Here is a 12,860-nt window from a genome sequence, read left to right on the forward strand (position 1 = left end):
TCTATCAGATCTCACTTTCGCAAGTTGCCATGAAGGGATTGACAACCCCTTTATTGCGTTGGTTGCGAGTTCTTTGTTTGTTTGTGTAGGTTTGTGGGACTTGTGAGGAGCCTCCTACTAGATTGATACCTTGGTTCTCAAAAACTGCGGGAAATATTTATGCTACTGTGCTACATCACCCTTTCCTCTTCAAGGAAAACCAACACAAGCTCAAGACGTAGCAGCACGCTATGCCCCTGATGACGTAGCTACAGATGCCGCTAAGCAGGAGAAGTTTCTGGAAGGACTGAATGATGAGCTGAGCATGCAGTTGATGGTGGCAACATTCAACAACTACCAAGAGTTGGTAGACACGACTCTTATGATTGAAGGCAAGCAGCAACATATTGATAATCGCAAGAGGAAGTATGGACAGGGGAGGTACACTTCAGGAGCTCAGCAGAAGCCCCGCTATTCCCCGTACTCGGGAGGATATACCCACAACCATGGTGGCCATAACCATGGAGGACACACGTACAACGGAGCAAGTTCGCACAACCATAGTGGCCCCAAGAATGGCAACGGGAATGGAGGAAGCAGCTGCCAGAACCGTTCCAACCCTTCAACACCAACCAAGAGGGATCTGAGCCACATTACCTGTTTCAAGTGCCAGAAGACTGGACATTATTCCAATGAATGTCCTAAAGCGAAGAATGGAAATGGCAATGGAGGTTCTGCCAAGAAGCCCAACCCCTTCACCAAACGTCAGGTGAACCACATCAGCATGGAGGAGATTAAGGATCAACCCGACATAGTTGTCGGTAAGTTTTTGATTAATGCATTTACCGCACTTGTTCTTTTTGATACTGGTGCATCGCATTCATACAAATCAAGGGGATTTGTGGACAAGTTTAAGTTGCCAACCCTAGCCCTTAGGACACCCATGTTAGTAAGCTCGCCAGGAGCAGAGTATATGGCCAACCGATGGTGTGATCGGTTACCCATAACCATTGGTAGCCATGTGTTTCCCTCTGATCTAATAATTTTGGAGTCACAAGGATTGGATATAATATTAGGCATGGATTGGTTATCAAAGTATGGAGGAAACATTGATTGTGCTAGTAAGTCGATATTCCTCACCACCCCAGAAGGAAGGAGGATCAAGTATGTAACCCGACATGTGCCTAAGAAGACTCAAGTGAATTCCTTATCAGGAGTTGTACAGGAGGAAGTACCAGTGGTGAAGGATTACACCGACGTATTTCGGGAGGAATTACTAGGCATTCCACAGGATCGAGACATTGAGTTTTTGATTGAGCTTTTGTCAGGCACCGGGCCAATATCAAAGAGACCGTATAGGATGCTCGCACAAGATTTGGAGGAAATTAAGAAGCAGATTAATGAGTTACTGGATAAAGGTTACATTCGACCAAGTTCATCACCTTGGGGAGCCCCAGTGCTTCTAGTGGAGAAGAAGGATGGATCTTTATGGATGGTTGTTGATTATCGTGTGTTGAATGAGGTGATGATCAAGAACAACCCTCTGCCGATGATCAATGATTTGTTTGACCAGTTGTGAGGAGCTAAAGTTTTCTCTAAGATTGACCTTCGGTCAGGTTATCACCAGTCGAAGATTCGAGAGCATGATATACCTAAGACAGATTTTACCACAAGGTATGGGCTATATGAGTATACCGTTATGTCATTTGGTCTGACTAATGCACCTGCCTATTTCATGAACATGATGAACAAGGTGTTTATGGAGTTTTTGGATAAGTTCGTCCTGGTGTTCATTGATGATATATTGGTCTACGAAGAATGAAGAGGAGCATGAGGAGCATTCGCGTTTGGTTCTTGAGAAGCTCAGAGAACATTAGTTGTATGCCAAGTTCAGCAAATGTGAGTTTTGGTTAAAGGAAGTTGGATTTCTCGGACATGTTATATCCGGAGTAGGGTTTTACCTCCATCGAGAGGGCCCGAACCTGGGTAAAAACATTGTGTCCCTTGTCTCCTGTTACCATCTGCCTAGACGCACAGTTCGGGACCCCCTACCCAAGATCCGCCGGTTTTGACCCTGACATTGGTGCTTTCATTGAGAGTTCCTCTGTGTCGTCACCTTTAGGCCCGATGGCTCCTTCGATCATCAACAACGATGCGGTCCAGGGTGAGACTTTTCTCCCCGGACAGATCTTCGTATTCGGCGGCTTTGCACTGTGGGCCAATTCGCTTGGCCATCTGGAGCAGATCGAAAGCTACGCCCCTGGCCATCAGGTCAGATTTGGAAGTTTGAACTACACGGCTGACATCCGCGGAAACCTGATCTTCGACGGATTCGAGCCACAGTCGAGCGCGCCGCACTGTCACGATGGGCATGATCTAGCTCTGCCGCCGGACAGTGCCCAGAAGGCCGCTCAGGTGTCCGCTCCGACCCTTAGTTCGGAGCCAACTGCGCCGATCGAGGACGGTTGGCTGGACACTGCCTCGGAGGCTGCAACCTCTATGACGATCGAGCCAAACACCAGCCTTGTCCTTTGCGAAGCTCGTGACTCCAAGGTGTCGGACTCCTCTTCGGACTTCGGATCTTCCGCACCCCTTCCGATCGAACCCAATTGGGCTCCGATCATGGAGTTCACAGCCACGGACATCTTTCAGCACTCGCCCTTCAGCGACATCCTAAGTTCACTAAAGTCTCTCTCTTTATCAGGAGAGCCCTGGCCGGACTATGGTCAGCAAGGTTGGGATGCGGACGATGAAAAAATTCGAAACCCACCCACCACCCACTTCGTAGCCACTGTCGATGATCTAAACGACATGCTCGACTTCGACTCCGAAGACATCGACGGTATGGACGCCGATGAAGGAGACGACCAAGAACCAGCGCCTATAGGGCACTGGACAACCACCTCATCCCATGATGTATGCATGGTGGACACACCTAAAAGAAACGACGACGAGGATCAAAAGGGCGCAACGAGGGATCGTTCTCTCAAAAAGCAATCAAAGCGGCCGCGTAAGCGCCGCGCCAAACCCCACCTTGATAGAGACCCAGCCATAGAGGAGGGCGAACCGGCGGACGACGAACATGCCATCGAGCAACCGTCCGAACAGGGCAACTTGGATAAACCAACCAAACAACCCGTCCCGGGCGAAGATAATAGTCCAGACGACCTCACGCCGGACAAGTTATTGGAGCAGAAGAACCTCCACCAAAGGCTCGTCGCCACTGCGTGTAGCCTGAAAAAGCAGAAGCGGAAGCTCAAAACAGCGGAAGATGCACTCAGAATCAGATGGGCCAAAGTACTCAACACCGCACGCAAGTACGGCGACAGTCACCACACAAAGAGCTATCCGAAGCGAAAATTACTACCAGAATTTGATGAGGAGGCCTTAGAGCCCCCACAGTCAAAAAACAAGGAAGCCACCCGGTCGGATAGACGAACCCATGACCTACATAGAGCGGCAAAGGGTGCCGCACTCAATCCGGCACGCGATCCGCACAAGGATTCGCATCAAAAAGATGGCCCAACCAGATCTATCTACGGGACAAGAAAGCAAGCTCTAGTAAGCAATGCAACGCAAAAAATATCTGAACATCACGGCACACCCAAATATAGGGGCGCCGCACATCCCCTATGTTTCACCGATGAGGTGCTGGACCATGAATTTCCAGCGGGATTCAAGCTCGTAAACATAGAGGCATACGACGGAACAACAGACCCTGGAGTCTGGATTGAGGATTATATCCTCCACATGCACATGGCTAGAGGAGATAACCTCCACGCCATAAAATACTTACCCCTCAAGCTCAAAGGGCCAGCCCGGCATTGGCTTAAAAGCCTTCCCGAAAACACCATAGGAAGTTGGGAAGAGCTCGAGGATGCTTTTCGGGCAAATTTTCAAGGGACCTATGTCCGACCTCCAGATGCAGACGATCTAAGTCATATAACTCAACAACCTGGAGAGTCAGCCCAGAAACTCTGGAACAGATTTCTTACTAAAAAGAATTAGATAGTCGACTGTCCGGACGCCGAAGCCCTAGCAGCTTTCAAACATAGTGTTCGAGACGAATGGCTCGCCAGACACCTTGGCCAAGAAAAGCCAAGAACAATGGCCGCATTGACAAGCCTCATGACCCGCTTTTGCGCAGGAGAGGATAGTTGGTTGGCAAGAAGCAGCACCAGCAACCCAAGTACATCCGAATTCAGAGATCGAAATGAGAAACCGTGCCATAGCAAGGAACAGCGTCGGATCAAGGATAACAGCCCGAAGAGCACGGCAGTCAACGCCGGATTCAAAAGCTCTAGGCAGAATCAGAAAAAGCCGCCCCCCAAAGATAATAGGGACGAGCTATCTAACCTCAACAAAATCTTGGACAAAATATGCCAAATCCACAGTACTCCTGGGAGGCCTGCAAACCACACCCACAAAGATTGTTGGGTCTTCAAGCAATCCGGCAAACTCAACACCGAACACAAGGGGCTCGACATACCAAGCAAGGACGACGACGAACCCCCCAAGCAGAGCACCGGAGAACAAAAGAAGTTCCCGCAAGAAGTCAAAACAGTGAGTTCACTTCATGTGACAAAAGGGAAAAAGAGAGTGGCACATATGGAGATACGCGCCATACATCCTGTCCCAGAGGAGTCCCGCCACTGGTTGTTACAACCAATCACCTTCGATTATCAGGATTACTCTAGAGGTATCCAGAACGCAGGCTGGACTGCCTTGGTTTTAGATCCGATAATTGACGGACTCCACTTTACACAAGTCCTAATGGACAACGGCAGTGATCTAAACCTGTTATATCAGGACACAATCCGCAAAATGGGGATAAACCCAACAATTATTCGCCATGGCAACACTTCCTTTCAAGGGGTCACGCCAGGCCCAGATACCCATTGTATGGGTTCCCTCTTGTTAGAAGTTATGTTCGGCTCCCCCGACAACTTCCGAAGGGAAAAGCTAACCTTCCACATCGCCCCATTCATAAGTAGCTATCAAGCACTACTGGGACGCGAAGCTTTTGCCCGCTTTAACGCAATACCACATTATGCATCCCTTACACTCAAAATGCCCGGTCCGCGAGGCATCATCTCATTAAAGGGAAATATCGAGTGTTCCTCGAGCACGAACGATGGTGCGGCTGCCTTGACAGCCGCACACTAAACCATCTTTACTAGTTAGAGCACCTAAACAGGTTGTTCAAGACCCCGGACATGGCTCGACGAGTCCAGCGTAAACATACAAAGGCTTAATAGCCGCATACCCCTGTACAAGGGGCTTCGCGCGTTTACACCAAGAGACAATAAAGCCCAATTCTACCCATTTTCTGTATTATACTTTGTTTATTTAATATAACATAGATTTCTCGCACGATTGTTTTCAACTAAGTTCCTCTCTTTAACAGATGAACACCATGCTACACCCGTCCAGGATACGGCACAACGGAGACACAGGCGCAGGCATGCAGTAGGGACCCGTTTCAAGGATTCTTTTCAGATTAAGACCCTGCGTAAACCTTTTTTACTGTCTCTTGTTGATAACATCCCCTGGTTTTTTGCTATAACCAAGGAGGAGGCTGGCGTCTTGGCATGTGGCCACGCCAGAATTTTGCGCGTACCTGGACACCAGGGGCTTCTTACCAAGGGCTTTTGTTCAGCCCGTTTTCATAAAGACCGAATACCTTAGGGAGTGTTCGGCGTCGCGAGTTTGGCCTTATATGCATCAGCTCCGAATCATGTCTTTGGTCAAATGTTGGGTTTGCCCGGCTCCTGTGTTTTGCTGCCTTACGTTCCGCTCTATCGGCTAAGGCGGCACCAGGAGAACTACTGCGATTGTGCCCCGGTTCGGCCAGGCGAGCACCTCAGTAGAGAAAGCCGAAAACTGACTGTCATGATATAGCGAGAGACTGGTCAACCACTCGATGACCTGCCGGAATCTGTAGGATTCCTCCATATTAACGAAGGGCCGTTTCCCGGTCAGGCACACACGCGCCCCGAATTCGGGCGAGCGCGGTGCCCCTAGGGGCTATTCAGTAGCCCCACTGTCAAACTCCTATGGCTAAGTGAAAGTGATACAGCATTATAGTCCGGTTGCCTAGTTTGCTACGCTATCACCTCCTTTATAGGACCAAGACGTTGGATCAAGTGTGAAAATGCGCCTTCTGCGAACACCCTCGCATTATATGCGTGGGGGCTGAAGCCAACGACTGCCATCTTTCAGGTTATATACACATATACATTAACGGCCGCACAGGAGGTATTCTAATTCTTGAAAGCACAAGTATAAAAAGCTCTAATATGCCATCAAAACATTGTTTTACAATAAAACATGTTATTCGAACATAACATCCTTCGAGCACTGCGTCTCTATTAAACGAGCGCCCTGCAGAACTTCCTCAAAATAGTGCTTGGCAGGTACGCGGCTTTCGTCCGAACCTTGGGATGCAACAGCACTGGCCTTCATCTCCGCCCAGTATGTCTTGACACGGGCAAGAGCCATCTGTGCACCCTCTATGCATGCTGACCTCTTCATTGCATCAATATGCGGCACCGCACCAAGGAACTGCTGCACCAAGCTAAAATAACTCTTCGGCTCGGGCCCTTTCGGCCACAGATGACTCACGACATGCTTCATGGCGAGTCTGGATAACCTGTTCAGCTCTGCCCACGCGGCCAAACGATCGGATACCGAAAGTGGGCGCTCTGGATTGTGGAACTGCGACCAAAAAAGTTCTTCCAATTCGTGGTCATTTAGACCCCGGAAGTGTTCGGTCGCGTCCACGGCACTCGCCGCCAAATCCAGATAAGTGTTCGCCGCACTCCACTTCCGGTCCAACGGAGCATACTTAGGATCCCCAAACTTCATCCGCACCATATAGGGCTTTCCAGCCATGATATCTCTGGCCTGACGTAGCTCCTCCTTCATAGCTCTCATTGCAGAGCGAGTATCGTTGGCCTCGGCAGTGACCTTTTCTAGGTCCTTCTGTGCCACCTTATCTTCTTCTTCAAGAAGCTTGTAGCAGTCGGCAGCATTCTTCAATTTTACAGCCATCTCGGCCATTTCCTTCTTGCTCTGGCAGTGAGCAGCCTGTTCGGCTTTTAGCTCCTCAGTCGCCTTTAAGGCAGACGCATCGCTTTTTCTGGCTTGCTCCTTGGCTCGGGCAAGTTCCGCCCGAAGGTTCTCCATGGCAGCGGCAGCATCTGCATTAAGCACACATGTTATAAGGTACGAGCATCAGGCTCCTCTTACCAGATGTCTTTAGAGACATTACATACCTTGTGCCTCGTCTAGCCGCTCATTGACAAGCGTGATGTCGGCATCTGCCACGTCAAGTTGCCGCTTTAGCTCGGCAAATTCATCAGTCCAGCTAGCCACCGAACAATTCGCCACCTACATAGGAAAGGCGACATATTATACCTGGGATTATGATCCTCTGCGCACCGTCATTTTTGACAACGCACAGAGTCTCAGGGGCTACTATCTATACAGGGCGCATTTTATATATGCGGATCTGTCAAAAGGTACATCATTTCGCGTACCTCAAAACCTGTCAATAAACAATTGGCGGCCTTGTACAATCCGCTTTCCGCGGATGAAATCCTTCTAATCACCGTATTCATCAACACACAGTGTTCTTATGAGATAGACGCTCGCCCGAGCAGACCCTTCAGCTCCTCCGACCGTGCACCACACGATGCCGGACTCGTCCAAAGACCTTTTTCGAAGACCGGATTCGGAGAAACCCTCCAAGACGACACCTCGGGGTCGCCCGCCTCGCAAGACGGTATAGCTAGGGGAGGCGTTCCGCTCTCCATCATCTCAAGACGAAGATCCCCTGAAGATGAGCTCTGCTGAGAAGGGTTGAGAAACTACAAGGTAAAATTTCGGTTATCTTCCTCAGAAATAAAACAGGGATGTCTCTCATTTTAAAACCCCTCTCTTTACTTATGGCTCGGTGGAGAGCTGATCCCTTTGGGGGCACAATGCGGTCGGGGCACCCTCCGGCGCCGGACCCTCTGACGAAGATTTCTTTCCCCGCTTTGAGGCCATCGCCTCCAGGTCTTCAAAGGCAGTCCTCTTCTTTCCCTGGATAGAGGAATTCTCAATTCCTCCTTTCCTGACAACCTCCTTCATGGAGGCGGTAGCTTCTTTGTTCCCCTCTTTGCCTTCTTCCAAAGGCGCAATCTCCAACATCCTGGTCAACACGAGATCCGGCGTGGTCTCAGGGAGGGGGGCCGGACACCTGATAAGCTTTGCTTTTGCTATCCACTCCTGTTTAAAGGATAGCTCTTTTAAGGGCAGTTTCATGATAAATGTACGGATAGTGTGCCCGGGTACAGGGCTACTTACTTGAGTATCCGGGCGATTGCAGCTCAGACCTGCGTCCTTGGACAAGTCTGGACACATTGCTTGTGATCCGAAGAACAATTTGTACATCTCCACGGGCGTCGTGCCCATAAAATGTTGGAGAGCTCGTGGTCCTTCTAGATTGAACTCCCATAGACGGAGGGGACGACGTTTGCAGGGCAGGATGCGGCGAATCAACATAACCTGCATCACTACAGCCAAATTGATATCTCTTTCTAGGAGATCTCGAATGCGGCCCTGCAACAAGGGCGCATCCTTGGACGGCCCCCCAGTTAAGCCCTTTATTGACCCATGACGCTAGCTGTGGTGGGGGACCCGAGTGAAAAGTAGGTGGCGCCACCCATGTGGTGCCCCTGGGAGCTGTGATGTAAAACCACTCTCGTTGCCATAAGCCAAACTCCTCTTGAAAAGAGCCCTCGGGCCATGGAGCATCGGCAATCTTGCTTATAATGGCACCTCCGCACTCAGCGTGCTACCCCTCGATCATCTTCGGTTCTACCTTGAAGGTCTTAAGCCACAGTCCGAAGTGAGGAGTAATATAGAGAAAGGCCTCACACACGACAATGAACGATGAGATTTGGAGGATGGACTCCGGAGCTAAGTTGTGAAATTCCAGCTCGTAATGAAACATGAGCCCCCTCACGAAGGGATCAATCGGGAAGCCTAGCCCCCGAAGGAAGTGAGATGTGAACACCACGTTCTCACCGGGCTGGGGAGTGGGAATAGCCTGCCCTTGAGCAGGCAGCCTATGCGAGATTTCGTCGGTTAGATACCTAGCGTCTCTTAACTTTAACACGTCTTCTTCCGTAACGGAGGAAGGCATCCACCGGCCTTGAAGGTCGGGCCGGACATCGTTGAAGGTCCGAAGCACCTGAATCTGGAGCTTTGGGTGTTGGAACTCAAGGCGGGAGGCGGATTTGATTGGGATTGAAAGAAAGGAGTCGAGCCTTGGTCTCTTTATAAAGAGGTTGAATACCAAGAGCCCTCCCCGTGACCGTTTGGGACTCGCTTTCGATTAAAGAGATATACCAATGGCACGGTTGGGTTACCCACGCCCGTATTGATGAGAATCCCAGAATAAGGGGACACGATCTCTGCTTTGACAAGACGTGCCAAGGAAACCACCTCGCTAAACGCGCTGAGGTGGGATAGTAAAACGATTCGAATAAAGGCTTGGCCGTGGCGTGATGTCACACTACAGAATACATCAGCAGATTAGATTTGTGAAAATATTATTCTCTCTACGGTGGTATGTGGAACTTATTTTGCAGAGCCGGACACTATCCTTGTGTTCAAACATCTTCTATGAAGTATTCGGAGGAGGAACCCGCCTTGCAATGCCGAAGACAATTTGCACGCCGGACTCGTCGTCATTGAAGCCTGGTTCAGGGGCTACTGAGGGAGTCCTGGATTAGAGGGTGTCCGGATGGCCGGACTATGACCTTTGGCCGGACTCCTGGACTATGAAGATACAAGATTGAAGACTTCGTCCCGTGTCCGGATGGGACTTTCCTTGGCGTGGAAGGCAAGCTTGGCGATACGGATATGTAGATCTCCTCCCATTGTAACCGACTCTATGTAACCCTAACCCTCTCCGGTGTCTATATAAACCGGAGGGTTTTAGTCCGTAGGACGAACAACAATCATACCATAGGCTAGCTTCTAGGGTTTAGCCTCTCTGATCTCGTGGTAGATCTACTCTTGTACTACCCATATCATCAATATTAATCAAGCAGGAGTAGGGCTTTACCTCCATCGAGAGGGCCCGAACCTGGGTAAAAACATCGTGTCCCTTGTCTCCTGTTACCATCCGCCTAGACGCACAGTTCGGGACCCCCTACCCGGGATCCGCCGGTTTTGACACCGACAGACACCAAGTTTAAATGCACTAAGGAGTGTGAAGCCAGTTTTCAGGAGTTGAAGAAACATTTGGTTACAGCCCCAGTGCTGATTCTCCCAGACCAACGGAAGGATTATCAAGTATATTGCGACGCTTCATGTCGAGGACTTGGAGCAGTGCTTATGCAGGAAGGAAGAGTTGTTTCTTATGACTCATGACAGCTTAAACCTCATGAGCTGAACTATGCTACACATGACTTGGAGTTAGCAGTCTTAGTGCATGCGTTGAAGATATGGAGGCATTTTCTCATCAGAAACCATTGTGAGGTATACACGGATCATAAGAGTTTGAAATATATCTTCACACAGAAGGAGTTGAACCTCGGGCAAAGGAGATAGTTGGAGCTCATCAAGGAATATGATATGAAATTGCACTATCATCCCGAAAAGGCCGATGTCGTAGCAGATGCGTTGAGCCGCAAGAGTTATGTTAACACGCTCATAACCGGAGAATTACCTAAGGAGTTAGAATATGATCTTCGAGAGTTATATTTGGAGATAGTTCCAAGAGATTATGTTGCAGCATTGGAAATTTAGTCCACCTTGATGGGTAAGATCAGAGAAGCCCAGAAGACTGACAAGGAGATTGCCGAGATAAAGGAAAGGTTGAGTAAAGGAAAGGCTTAAGGATTCCGTGAGGATGAGCACGACACTTTACAGAGGATCGCGTATATGTGCCTAATGACCCAGAGATCAGGAAGTTGATTCTGCAGGAGGCCCATGATTCGTCGTATTCGATTCACAAAGGAAACACTAAGATGTATCTGGATTTGAAGGAAAGTTTCTGGTGAACAGGAATGAAGAAGGATATAGCTGAGTAGGTAGCAGTATGTGATGTATGCCAGAGAGTTAAGGCAGAGCATCAGAAGCCAGCAGGATTGCTACAGCCATTGCCGATACCTGAATGGAAGTGGGATAAATTTGGCATGGATTTTATCACTGGATTTCCCACGACTTGTTCAGGCTATGACCCTATCTGGGTTGTAGTTGATTGGTTGATGAAAGTAGCCCATTTCATCCCGATGAAGACCACTTATATGACTGCTAAGTTGTCAAAGATATACATGACCAGGATTGTATGTCTGCACGAAGTTCCGAGGGCCATTGTATCAAATAGAGGAACCCAGTTCACTTCAAAGTTTTGGAACCAGTTGCATGAAACTTTGGGTACCAGGCTAGAGTTCAGTATAGCCTTTCATCCACAGACAGATGGACAGATCGAGAGAGTCAATTAGATTCTGGAGGACATGTTGAGAGCTTGTGCGCTAGATTATGGATCTAGTTGGGACGACAATTTGCCGTATGCCGAGTTCCCTTATAACAACAGTTATCAAGCCAGTTTGAAGATGGCCCCTTTCGAAGCTTTGTACGGAAGGAGGTGCAGGACACCGTTATCGTGGGATGAAGTTGGAGATCGACAGTTGTTTGAACCAGAATTAATCAAAGACCTTGAATAGAAGGTTAAGTTGATTCGTGATAGACCCAAGGTAGCCCAGTCTAGGCAGAAGAGTTATGCGGATTCTAAATGCAAGGAGAAGTTTACGAAGTCGGAGACACAGTATATCTTCGTGTGTCCCCGCTTCGAGGAGTCAAGCGTTTCGGAGTCAAGGGAAATCTAGCACCACGTTTTGTGGGACCATACAGAGTTTTGGAATGCATGGGAGAAGTGCATACAAGCTAGAGTTACCAGAAGGATTGTCAGGAGTTCACGATGTGTTTCATGTTTACCAGTTGAAGAAGTGCCACGCAAAGATGGCCGACATTCCTCTGAGAGGTACCATGCCACTGGAAGCAATTCAGTTAGACAATGATTTGACCTATGAAGAGAAGCCAGTCAAGATTCTCGAATTTTCTAGTCGAGTTACTCGCAGCAAGGTTATCAAGTTTTGCAAAGTTCAGTGGAGCCACCATACCAAGGAGGAAGCCACCTGGGAGCAATAAGAAGATCTTCGTAGAGACCACCCAAACTTTTTTACTGACCAATCGGAATCTCGAGGGCGAGATTCATCTTAAGGGGGGTAGGTTTGTAGCATCCCAATTTTCAATTTGGATGTTATACATAGATCATTATATGCATATCATATTTATTCTTGCATTTGGTTGAGATCCTAAAATTCTAAAGCAACTCAAGGACCCAAGGAGAGAGTTGGAGGTTTCACAAAAAAAATCATATTTGAATTTATTTCAAATATGAAGAAAGGATCAATTTGATTTTATTATTTTTCTCTCTAATTATTTCCAATACTAAAATTAAATGAGAGAAGATAATATGACTTCTTCAAAATTAAGAGAAATATTGGTGAAAGAATTTTAAAATCAAATTATGATTTTATTTGTATATTATTTGCTATTTTATTTGAATTGGAAAAATATGCATTTTTTAAAATTGCATCTTTAGGCCAGAAAAAATGTTCACTTTGTTCTAAATATTTTATTTAGACTGTGAAAATTGTTTTTGGCATTTTTAGAATTTTTTCTTATATTTTTAGGAATTTTTCTTCTGGCTAAATTTATTCTAAAAAAAAGAAAAAACAAGTTCCTTCGCCCGACTGGGCCAATGGCCCAACCGAGCGGGCCGAAGCCCAGCCGCGCCGCCGCCTTCCTCTCGCACC

The sequence above is a fragment of the Triticum aestivum genome, chromosome 2B (assembly GCF_018294505.1).
Source record: "Triticum aestivum cultivar Chinese Spring chromosome 2B, IWGSC CS RefSeq v2.1, whole genome shotgun sequence".
In the NCBI taxonomy this organism is placed as follows: Eukaryota; Viridiplantae; Streptophyta; class Magnoliopsida; order Poales; family Poaceae; genus Triticum; species Triticum aestivum.